The sequence below is a fragment of the Leptonychotes weddellii genome, chromosome 5 (genome assembly GCF_054177405.1).
Source record: "Leptonychotes weddellii isolate Sample4059 chromosome 5, ASM5417740v2, whole genome shotgun sequence".
NCBI classification, from domain to species: Eukaryota; Metazoa; Chordata; class Mammalia; order Carnivora; family Phocidae; genus Leptonychotes; species Leptonychotes weddellii.
This window is the reverse complement of record NC_138373.1, coordinates 71,567,886-71,580,138: the sequence shown is the minus strand read 5'-3', so window position 1 is coordinate 71,580,138 and position 12,253 is coordinate 71,567,886. Positions and strand designations below refer to the sequence as shown.

The window sequence follows — 12,253 nt, the reverse complement described above, 5'->3', positions numbered from 1 at the left end:
AAATTCCAGAAAGGTTTCACTAATTCCAGTCAAAGGGATTCTTTCAGTGCATTTCCCTGGCCTGGACTCTACTCACAGTGGGCCTCGACTTTGGTTTCTATGTGGATACAGGCAAGGTGCCATCTAGAGTGGAGGCTCTGCTCCCTTTAGGCGTGTGCACGTTTATAAATGTTATCTGTGTCTCTTCATAAGTTTCTTGAGAAAAGTCAGCAGAGGATGTTGCTTCAGTGTGTTTAGTGGTATGTGGCATTCTATGGAAGCATTTAAGGGGAGCCTCCAACACTCCCGGGGGCTCAGGGGAGGCTCCTGAGACAAGGATTGCTCACAGATAAGTGATATTCACACAGGCAGGTGTAGAGGGAGGAGGCAGCGAGCAGGAGGACAAGAGGTTCCTGGCAGAGGGAACAGAATGAAAGGGCGAGATCAGATCCCTCAGGGGCAGGAAAGGCATGTGGAGGACTACACGTGGGCTGGGCTTGGACGATGACAACGGGTAGAATTTTGGTGCCGGGGAGGAGCCGAGAGCTCCGCCTATGGAAGAAGGAAAACACAAAGCGTGTCCAGGATGCGAGAGGAGCCCAGCGTGGCAGTTCCTTTTGGGTCCGAGGCATGTCCAGGGCACAGTGGAGGGGGGAGCTGGACCCAGAGCATTAACTGAGAGCTGATTTTTCAGTGAAAGACCTTGGATGCCAGGCTGAGAACTCTGCTTATTTTCATAGACAAGGAGAAAGTGTTTGCTGGAGCTCAAAGGGTCATCCAATAAAAAGTACCCATCTTTCTGGCCTGATCTCTGAACCGGCTGAGAAGTAAGGCAAAGGCAGATGTAGGCAAAAGCTAAGGTTTCACTTTTAAAGCTAAGAAAGGCTACATGGGAGGAAGCAGCTTAACAGGAGAGGCAGATAGGCTTCCCAGTACCAGATGACAGACAGACTCCCTTGCCAGCAGTGGAGGACAGGGAAGCCTGGGAAGTGTTAGGACACGGGGTGGGGAGGCCCAGAAGAACACCTGCTTCCTGCAGCTCTTGGCTTCCCAGAGGAAGGGTAGAGGAAGAGGGTAGATGAGGAATGCCAGTGTCATCTTCCAGACGAACCAATGAGATAAGCTTCTGTCCCCAGGAAGGGAAATGAGTGAGGTAGGGGAGACAAGGCAGGACTTGACGACTAAGCCCTCTCCCTTCACATCAGGGAGACGTCAGGAGAGGAAGGAAACGTTCCCCATCCCCCGCAAGTGCTCTGACCTCACACCACTGGGGAGGTTTTGAAGAGGGTGACGCGATTGGAGCTGTATGTTTGCAAAACTGTCCCAGCAGGGACATAGGATGCCCCCGAGAAGAGAGAGGCGGGAAGGCCTATTGCAAAGGAGATTATTGAGTGTGTGGGCAGGAAGAAAGGAAGGAAGAGAGGAGCAGGAAACCAGTGATGGTGCAGAAACATCTCCCTGCCACTCATCTGCATTACTTTATGTCACTTGTCTTCCACAACTCTAGAGAGTGCGAGGCCTAGAAGCTGGTGTGGCCCACAGTCCAAACCTCATTAACAAGTATTTACCTCCTGTGTACAAGGCTGGGCAAATTCTCTTTGCATCGGGCTGGAAAACACTTGCCACACTGTGAAGCTACATCCACTGTTTCTAATAGCACTTCCTCCCTCACCCAAAAAGTTCAGGCTCCTCCTGGCTGTGAAACCAGTCTGTGCCCTGGAAAGGAGATGAAATTCTAGCAACTACAATTTGTTCTTTGTGATAGTGATACTCATAAAGCAGCTTTAGACTTAAAAGAATTCCATTATCCCAATTCATCCTCACAAAAACTGTGTGTGGTCAGCAAGGGAAGTATTATATCCTCATTTTACTAAGGTTCACACTCAGATTCTCCCTCTGAAATGCAGATACCTTTTGTGCGATGCTGATGTGAGTTTCTTACTGTCTGGATTGAAGTGATGTATTGGGTCTCCGTGCAGGAACCCACGTGGGCCTCCTCCCCAGATGGCTGCCCTTGTCTGCCCTACACCGGGTGTTCCCAGAGGGCTCAGAGAGGTGCTTTTGTATAATGGAAGGGCCACTGAATTCGGGAGCCTGGTGGAAGGAAACTTTGAGCTCTGGGCCTGGCTCCTTCTCCCTCCCATCCCCCGATGTGTGGCAATGGGCAAACCAGGGAGCTTTTCTGGAATGAATTTTATTGATCCTTCCTTCATCATTTTCCTCCTTCCTGTCCACAGGTCGTCACCTCTGTGTGGGCTGTTGTCATAGCCTAAGGACTGTGCCCTTGTCTTTAGCCCCTTTCTCTGGGCCTCTAGCTTGGAAATCCCACCCAGTCAGTCTTTCTCAATCCTTCTCCCTGGGCTGGGGGAGGGGAGCACCACTCCCATCGGCCCCCACAGAGAGTTTCCTTTTGGTCTTGGATCAAATATAAACTAACATTTGAGGCTCTCAGCCGCCTTCTTCCCAGTGTCCTCCACCACCCTGGCGACCCACGCCACTCACGGTCACCCCACATCACCCTGTGTGTTCCCACCGCTGTGCTGTGCTTAGGCTGCTGGAAGCGCTCTAATAGCCCTCGGTGACCTTCCTTTTAAAGGACCTTGAGAGGCCTGCCTCCCCCATCCTTTCCTGGACACTCAGCCCTCAGGGAGTTTCCTCCCACCCACTTCTGAACTCCTCGGGTGCAGATCACGCGTTCACTCGTTCATCCCCTGGATGTGGAGTGCCCACTTTGTGCCAGGCACGATTCTGGGAGCACAGCCGTCGACAGGGAAGACGTGGTCCTGCTCTCACTGTGCTTATGCCGTAATAAGGGAAAGATAGACAGTGAGTGGGAACATCTCCCAGAGGGCGAGAAAGCAAAATGGTCATGGGACCGTGGTGTGGGGTTGTGCGCTCTGGTCTGGTGGTCGGGAAAGGCCTGTTGAGGTGGTAACATTGTGGCTGAGCCTGGGGTGACAGGAAGGGACCAGCACACAGAGACCTGGGGGAAGGGCTCTAGGAAGAGGGGACACCACACCAGAGACTGGTGGCCCATAAACCAGCAGGTGCGAGTAAGCTTGGAGTGCGTTATCTGCTCCTCTCACTGTCTTCTCTCATCGCTGGACTTGTCTGTGTGTTTACTAGTCTTAGAACAGACGAGGCTCTGCCAGGGTGAAAAATTAATCTTAAAATCTCAGGTGCGTAACACGAAGTTGTTTATCTGACCTCGCTCACGCTCCATGTCCTTGGTGGCAGGGCAGGGGGCTCAGGCTCCCACAGCCATGGGAGGACCACACCGACGGAGGCCCCGCGGACGCCATGTCGGCTGTGAGCCGCTCCAGTCCAGGAGCGCCATCCCTCCCTTCCGCTCACCAGCATGCTGGCTGGAAGCGGCCTGTGAGGACGCGGGAAAATGTGTAGAAGTGCGTGGACATTCCGTGAGTGGGAAAGGTCCCTGCTGCTGACTCCAACAGGCCGCAGAGCCCTGGAGGACAGCTGCTCGCTCTTACGTTTTCTTTGTATCCCCTGCATGGGGCCTGCCTCACAGTAGATCTTAGCACAACTTTGTTGATGTAGTTATTGGCTAAATCCATCTCTGTCTTCATTTGTGCATTTGAAAATTTGTTTTCAAGGAATGCCCATAGGCTAGGCATCCTGCCAGCCACAGTGGGAGCTACAGTGAGCATTTATGCGTTCATTATTTCCTACTTACCAGAGGATTTGAAGGGATTTTGAGATGAAGAAGGTAAATGTGAAGTTGTCCTGATGGGACAGTGACTGAAAGACGCAACAAAGGCATCCGAAGACTTGACGCATCCTTAATGGCAGAGGGTGCGTGAACCCACTGACGGAGGTGGCCATGCACAGTGGGGGTGCCCAGCACCCCTGCAGGTAGAGGGGTGGCTGCAGAGTCCCCCAGGCCTCCCTGGGGACACAAAGCTGTGAATAATGCCACCTAATGGAATGAGGATTCTGCCAGGCTTAGGGGCTTCCTTTGCCATTCTCACGCTGGCTTTAATACCCGTCTGGCTTCTTGCCTCAGATCTCCTGATTGATGAGGAGGCTGTGACGACCGCCTTGCTCACCAGGTGCAAACAGCTGGTGTAAACAACCCCAGCAAGTTCCCAAGTGTTTCCTGCAAGGCTGGGTGGTGAATACCGATTTCTTGGGAGCATCCCCCAGCAGGCCCAGACATCAGGCCAATCTGAGGTCCATTCTTGCCACAAGTATTTGTGACCAAAAAAACCCCAGAATTTGCTAAGAGTTGGCTCCGCCGTGGTAGATAAAGGCAGTGATTGTCTCCCTGGCTGCCATGTAACAATGGTCATGGGCTTGGGTGCAAGACACACTGTGATCTGGTGGAGGGAAAAGTGAGTGAAGCCTGGGGCCTTGGTGGCCAGGGCCTCTATATAAGGTGCGTAGCCTGGTTCAGCAGCATCAGTGATGAGTTTGAGGATCCCAGTGAATGGGTGGGACAGGGTGGTCTCCAGTGATCTGTTCATTCTTAAAGGGGTCTCAGACGGTGGTTCTAGGAAAGGGTCTGGCTCCTGGGATGGGAAACAAGCAATAGCTGTCCAGGACATCGGATTCCCAGGCAAATCAGACAGGGCTCAGATGTCCTGGGAGCCAGGGGATGAAGCAAGGTGACAGGGGTCACCAAGTAGACGAGCTCGAGGCATGCTTCGGTCCTACTCTGTTCAGCTGCCATCCCAGAATCCCACTCTGTGGGATAAACTGCGGAAATGTGTTTCTCCTACTCTGGAGGCTGGAAGTCTGAGGTCAAGATGCCTGCAGGGTTGGGGAAGGGTCCTCGCCCAGGCCACAGACTTCTGGCTGTGTCCTCCCCTGGCAGAGGGAGTAGGGGCCTCTCTGGAGCCTCTTTTATGAGGGTACTCATCTCACTCGTATGAGCTCCATCCTCATGGCCTGAGCCCCTCCCAAAGGCACCACCTCCTAATACCATCACATTGGGGATTAGGTTTTCAACATGTGAATTTGGGGGGGACACAAACATGCAGATCGTAGCAGCTTCCTCCTTGGGACACAGGCAGATACCAGGCCTTTGAGACAGCAAGCTTCTGAGCCCACACAGAGGGAGCAGAATGTCTGGTGCTCCTGAAAACCGCAGGGTCTTAAGATGCTGACGGAGGTAGGCCTGGATCTGGCTTGGCCTGGAAGGGAAGCCTATCTGCACTCTAGTTGTGGGGAACTCTTCTAGCTGGAGGCAGGGTGGGGGAGGCAGGGCTCACAGCAGGCTTCTAGACTGAATACCCTGGATGCCAGCCGCTTGCTTTTCCTGGGCCCAGTCTCCATCTCTAGCTCTGCCGCCTCTGCCTCTCCCTTCCAAAACTGTGTGTGTGCGCAGTGCTGGTTGTGTGAGGAGCTGGGCAGTTCACCCTTCACGCTCCCAGTTACAGGGTTGGGCTTCTTGTAGGTGCTCAGAGAATGGTGAGTGTGTCAAGTCAGAGTCTCCAGTTCTCCTGAAAGTGGCTGTGTTTGTGAGTTGTTTAAATATTGCCAATGTCCTGCAGCGTTGCCGCCCTGGGGCCACTGAGGTGGGGCCAGGAAGTGAACGGAAGGAGGGGTTGGGTAAAGGACCTGGTGTTAATGGAGCATCCACCTCTGTGTATGGGGCACTGGTGGGCATTGGACATACATTATGCCACGGAATCTTCACCGTAGGGCCAGGAATTGGTCATTGCTTTCATTGCTCTTCTGGGAAGCCTGAGGAGGTTTAGAAACTTGACGCGTGAGCACATGGTTCGTGGTGTGTGTGTGTGTGCGCGTGTGTGTGCGTGTGTGTGCGCGTGCACGCACACGCATGCATGCACGTGCACACGCCAAACACTGCTCTAACCACTTTCTGTTTATCAATATACTTAATCCTCAAAACAGCCCCAAGGGCGTCGGGAGTCTTAACATGCCCATTTTATTTTATTTTATTTATTTATTTATTTTTTTAAAAGATTTTATTTATTTATTTATTTGATAGAGAGAGAGAGAGAGAAACAGCATGAGAGGGGATAGGGTCAGAGGGAGAAGCAGGCTCCCCGCCGAGCCGGGAGCCCGATGCGGGACTCGATCCCGGGACTCCAGGATCATGACCTGAGCCGAAGGCAGTCGCTTAACCAACTGAGCCACCCAGGCGCCCTTAACATGCCCATTTTAGGGTCAGAAGACAGCCACAGAGAGATGAAGAACAGGCCCAAGGTCTTGGGGCTGGTGGGGGTGAGTCAGGCCTCAGCGCTGAGACCCTGACACTCTACTGTCTGGTAATATGTAGCCGTCCTTGTCCTCAGGAAAGTTTGGAGGTATTGAAAAAGGAAAGGAAAACACCATGAGAGGCTCCAGACGGTTTACAAGGCAACGCCCCCACCCATGTGGGTGTCAGGTGGTAGGGGTCTCGGGAGGGGCAGGGAGACTCAGAGGGAGCCAGCTCTGTGTGCACTGTCACCTGCCTCCTAGGCCCGTGCGCATGAGGACAACCTGCGTAGGTTCACAGACTTTGGGGTCCTGCATGCTTTATTAAACTAAAAAAAATTTTTTTTGAAGAATTGAAATGCCTCAGTTTAAAATTTTGTATCCAGTTCTAAGCTGTCCCCAGGGAAAGCCGATCTATTACAACTAAGGAGAAGAGGGAGGGAAAGAAAAAAGGGAGAGGAAGCTCAGTACCAAAGGCTGCCAGGACATCAAAAATTCTTTGAAGAACATTTTGGCCATACACGGATGGATCTAATTTTCCGTCAAATGTGGACAATGTGTGTTTTCAGAGTCAGGGGGAAGCGCTACTTTGTTGGCTCCAAGCACTGGGACAAAGGGAGTCGGCTTCACTGCAGCCTGAGCCTGCTTGGGATCGTATGTTCACAGCAGGGATACGTGTGGACGCGTGTGGATGCGTGTGGGCCAGGACGTGTGCCTTCCCGGTGTGGGGGGTGGGGGCGGGTGGAGACCATAGTGCTGGGAATTTGAAATCTGGCCTGAGAGTCAGATCTGCAGGGTCGTATTCGTGCTCTGCTGCCAGTTCCTGACTCTCTGGGTGGCCTCAGGCAACGGGGCGGGGGTGGGGGGGGTGGGGTGGGGAGGAGCCTCCTGCCGGCCTGTCAGTGCGGCCAGGGGAAGGGTGTGGCATGAGGGGATCCTGCCATTGTCTGGGGGTGGCGTGAAGTCTTGTGAATGTTGTCTGGGAGGGACGAGGACTATGGGAGGCTGCTGCTAATAATAAGAGAGACCTGATCGTGGTTATAGCCCAAGTTCATGGCACAATTCATTCCAGTTACAGGAAACCATGATTACGAACGTGCTACTTATAATAGTAAGTATTAACTGGCAAGAACTCCTTCCCAAACTTGAGCTGTAACTATGAACATGTCTCTTTCATGTTTCCAGTTAATCGCGGAAGCATTCCTCTCTCCTGTTAACAGGAAGTCCAATATATTCCTCTCCTTTGGGGTTTCTCAGAACCCTGACTCAAGACTTAAGCCACAAGAAGAGAAAGGAGTATGGTGGGCATTGTCTGTTTGCCGTGTTTTCCCTCCAGACCCCTTCTCCCCCCTTCTCCACCACGTCCTGTGCCCCCAAGCCCCAAGCAGGTGGTATCATAGGGGGTCCCTGACTCTGACTTCCAGTTGGGTCCAGCCGACAGGAAGCCGTGGGAGAGGAGGAAGCCTAGCGGGCAGGAGAGGGAGTTGGGGGTAGGTCTCCCCTGCTTCTCCCTCATCTCTGGGAGAACTGTGTCCTTTCCTAACCACGGCTTCTACGGGATGAGTCCTCCCGCACGGTCCTTCTTGGGCTCCAGGGACACCATGTCTTCTTTTCACCTCTCCGCCGCTCTAAGAGAAGCTTCATTAGATGCACGTCCTTTGAACCATCTGAGGTGAATTCTGTTTCCTGCTGGGATCTTGACTAGTAGAGGTGGTCAGGCCAACATCCTTGTTTAAACAGGGAAACACCTGCAGTATGTCCGGCCCTTCACTCTTTCGGGTCTCACTGCTGTACACCATTGTTGCTGGACGACTGCCCTGTCCCATCTGACAGAAGCTGGGCCCTCGCTGAGAGGGTCGCTCCGTACTGCAGGTCCCAGGCAGCCCATTGCTCCTCAGGGAGGATGATCCTCCCCTCCAGAGTAAGCTCAGTGAGGGGGGCGCTGTAGCTGTCAGGGTCCCCTGCTTTCAGGGACTCGTATGTACCTCCACCCCCATCTCCAGGATGCCCTCCCTTCTCGCCCTAGAAATCCACCTAAGGAGCGTACAGCTTGTCCTCTTAAACTTGCACAACACAGTAGGTCTGATGCTACCCCTTTTCATCTCCCTCAGAGAGAGGTTACCCTCAGCGACTCCAGGCACCCTCACTAACCCAAGTGATGCCCACCCCAACCTTCTAAGAGGACTCTGTCAGAGATTTTTCGGTCACTTGCTGGCATCTCTCTCACTAAGGATTTTCACTAACACCCAGATTAAATGCCTGCTACAGTGCTTTGCTACACTAGTCAAAGCAGACGTCTGAGCCCTTACTCTCTGCTTGGTGCTCCCCATACTTGGTTTTCCTCAGTCTTTACAAGAGATGTTTAAGGAAGGTCCCATCTTAGGAATTGGGACAGTGAGGCTTGGCAAAGGAAATCACTTGTCTGGGAACACTGGGACCGAAAAGCCCAAGGTCTTCGTCTGTTCTTCTGTTACAGCCTTGTGACTTGTGTCACGGGACACAGAAGACCAGAAGCAGGAAGCACTTGGGATATCACCCGGTGCACCGTCCGCCTGAGGCCGCGACTTGCTTGAGGCTCTGGTTCCTCGAAGCTGGAAGTTGGCTGGGTGCTTTGAAGGATGGTTCGCAGTTGGTGCAAAGCTCCTTCCCGCTGGAGGCATGACCCCGGGGGGACAAAAGCAAGGAGGTCCAAGGACTCCGTGTGTCCAACTTTGAGCTTTTAATTTTTTCCTCCAAACCTGTTACCTCTCACGCATTTATTTTCTGTCTCAGTAACTGGAACCACCAACCACTCAAATGCTCGTACCCAAACCCGAGTGTCGTCCTGGACCTACCTCTCTCTCTCTCTCTTTTTTTTTTTCTTCCACACCTAGATTTCCAGTCTGTTAAGTATGGCCCATTCCACCTTCAGACATACCCCAGATCTGACCACTGTTCACAGGTTCCATCCTAATATTTGTCATCTCTTGCCTGGACCACTGTGCATTCCTCATTGGTCTCTCTGCTTCTACGACTGTCCCCCCCACTAAACACACACACACACACACACACACACACACCCACAGCTCATTTTCTGTGATCCCTTTAAAATCTAATCTTGCTCTATCCCTTCCCTCTGTAGAACCCCAAGGCGATTTCCCATTGTGCTTCCAGTGAGATCTGAAGTCCTTCCTGTGGCCTGTGGAGGCCCACTGACCCGCCCCTGCCTTCCCCTCCAGCTTTACTGCCTACTAAATGCTCTCTCCTTGCTCAGAATGCTCCAGTCCCTTGGGCCTTTCCGTTCCCTGGACATCCGTAGATCTCTCCCATCCGCAGCCCTTCCCTGAGGCTGCCACCCCTGCAGGATCCGTGGGGCCTCAGCTGAGAGGTCAGCTCCCCAGAGGCCTTTCTCGACCACTCTGACTAAACTGTCTTCCTGCCCCCTTTTCTTCCCCTCTCTCCCTGCCTTTTATCCTCATTGCTCTCCAGAATGGTACATTTGTCTGCGCCCCTCTTCTAGACTCTCAGTCCACGGGGCGGGGAGCGTATTGGTTTGGCCACCCCTCTATTCCCAGTGCCCAGCGCCTGGCACATAATAGCCCCTTGAGAAACATTTGTTGAACAAAAAAAAAAAGGATGAAAAAGATAAACCATTCCCTCTGCGCTGCCTTCCCTGGGAAGAGGTGAGGAGATGGGCTAAGGTGGCATGACTCCCTTCCCACTCACTGGGCTTGGTTTCCAGACCAGTGTGCTTGTGAAATGATGCACTGGTGTCACAGGAGTGTCTGTGGTTGCAAACTGGGCTCGCCTACCTACCTGTCTGTTCTCTCCCTACTGCTCTCAGTGCCGTGGGGAGACAGTCCTCACAGCACAGCTGCAACAGTCAGATGCGGAATCCATGTTGAGTGCCTGGACGGTGCCTGGCACACGGTGGCCCATAGCGGGGTCCATCAATCTCTCCTCTCTCTCTCTCTCTCTCTCTTTCTCTCCCCCTTCCCAGGTGCTCCCTGCCTACTTAGTCTCCTTCTTTCTTAAAATGAGGCGCCCTGGGGTGCTGTCACCTTGGGCGAGGCTGCTAGACAGCACAGTAGGTCTCCCGTCCGTTTGTCTGGGATCCCGAGTCATCTTCCTGACTCTAAGAGGGGGATCCCTTGCACGAAGACACTCTCTGGGCTGCAGGAGTATCTCAGGAACACCCATCCTTAATCTCCAGTTCTGGGGCTCTCCGCTCCCTTAGGCAATGGGCGGGCTGCTAAATTACCCAGCTGGCTGGCTTTTCCTATGGATTCCCTTCCTCTCAATGGTACAAACAAGGCAACAACATCAACACACACAGAGGCTGAGACACACCTATCCCCGCCCCGACAAACACACACACACACACACAAATAGAGGGAAGGCCAGATGGTAGGGCTGTCAGAATACATTGCTGTTTGCAAAAGCTTGATCTGCCCTGAGAGAGAAGCAGGCATCTTTGCCTTCTGACTGAGCCCCAGAGGTTCAGGCCAGGGCTGGTACTAGTTGAAATACACGCTTGGACATCTCCTCATCTCGTTTTGTCGCCCTTGCTATATCTGCGCCGGCTGGGCTCTTGGGGGCTCCAGTGATGCTGAGCTGCTCCTCGAAAATTCAGATCCTGCAGCTGGCATCCTCTTGCGGGCCATGCTGTTTCCATATGATTAAGATGGAGCTCTGGGGACTTTGAATTCTGAGCTGGCCCCCTGGGACTAACTTGGGCTTTCATACTAATTATTTTCCAAGGCAGTTTACAGCTGGGTCATTTGTACTCATATTTTGTCATGACACAATGCTCCAGAGGTTTAACACTTAAAAGAAAAGAGGGCTATGTAGTGGCTCGGCCCAGGAATTCTATCCAGTTGCCCTTCTGGTCCTGGATAGAGTCTGCCCTCTGTTGGAAATCTGCTTCAGTAGGTCCTCCTGACCTACTGGTGAAACCCTCAGAAGGCCTCTAATCAACACGGGGTGACTTTCTGGGGGACGCGGGATTTCAGGAGTGAATAAGGGTGGAGAGGGGTTGCCTTCTACCTACTCACACGCTCTTCACATTGACTCCCCTCCTGTACACCCCTGTAGCGATCACAATCTAAAGGCACTGTGTTTGGAGTTTTATGAAGCCCGAGGCTCTGGGCCATTTTCTCCTGGGTTTAGGCCCACTCCAGAGGTCTGTGTCTTACGAGGGCATCCTGCCAGTGGCCTGAACTGCGGATTATGCTTGGCCTGAAGACATCATCCCCATCCCAAGTGGACTCTGGGAAATCTTGTTCTATTTCTTGAGTCGTGTAGTCTCTGTGGTAGACGGATGAGGCTCCTCGTGCTGGCTGCTGAGAGAGATCCAGTAGTCCAACTGGAGCTTCCGGGCTTTGATAACCCCCACCCCCATCCCCAGTTATCTGCGTCCCTTGGGGGCTGGGGGGGTGTTCCCTGGAAGGCTCAGCAAAGCCCAGAACGGGGCTGCAGAGCTTCTCTGAGGTGGGGCATCCAGCTGATTTAGTGGCCTATCAAGTGGATTTGGATTGTTTATTGGAAGTGCCCATTATTTATGGTGGCTCATGGCCCTAAGAGCGCAGACAAAGGCTGTTTTTAGAACTAAAACTAATAAATAATAACTAGGCCCATGATTTATCAGCATGGAGCAAGGGAGCCACTCATTTCCAGTTGGAGCAAAGCATCCCAAAAGGATTGGATTCTCTTTCCCAAGAACTTGGAGGAAATTCCTGCAGGGATTGGGAGATCTGAGCACAGAGAGTTCAAAGGAGATTATAAAAGAAAATCAAAGACACGTGCCTCTTTGTACCTCGTCCTTAATCCCCTTCTAGCCACATTTACAAGACAAGTTTACCAAATTTTCAGCTCCTTAGACCTGATTACTCATTTTTGGGTGACACAAATTTTAATTTTCTTATCCCCCAAATATTTTAAAATGAGAGACAAGGAGTGATTGTTACTGTTGAATTGGCTGCCTCGGGTACACTGGGCAAAGGCTCAAAATCCCACTGAAAAATTTTCCTCCCTCCCTTCCTCCTCCCTTCCTCCCTCCCTCCCTCCCTTCCTTCCTTCCTTCCTTCCTTCCTTCCTTCCTTCCTTCCTTCCT

The 12,253-nt window shown here is 52.5% G+C and overlaps 1 protein-coding gene across 1 annotated transcript in view; it reads left to right on the top strand.

Moving 5' to 3' along the window:
* Positions 1-12,253, top strand: part of ANO2 (anoctamin 2) — a 319,849-nt gene that overhangs the window by 268,176 nt on the left and 39,420 nt on the right. The gene's annotated exons all lie outside the window — the stretch shown is intronic.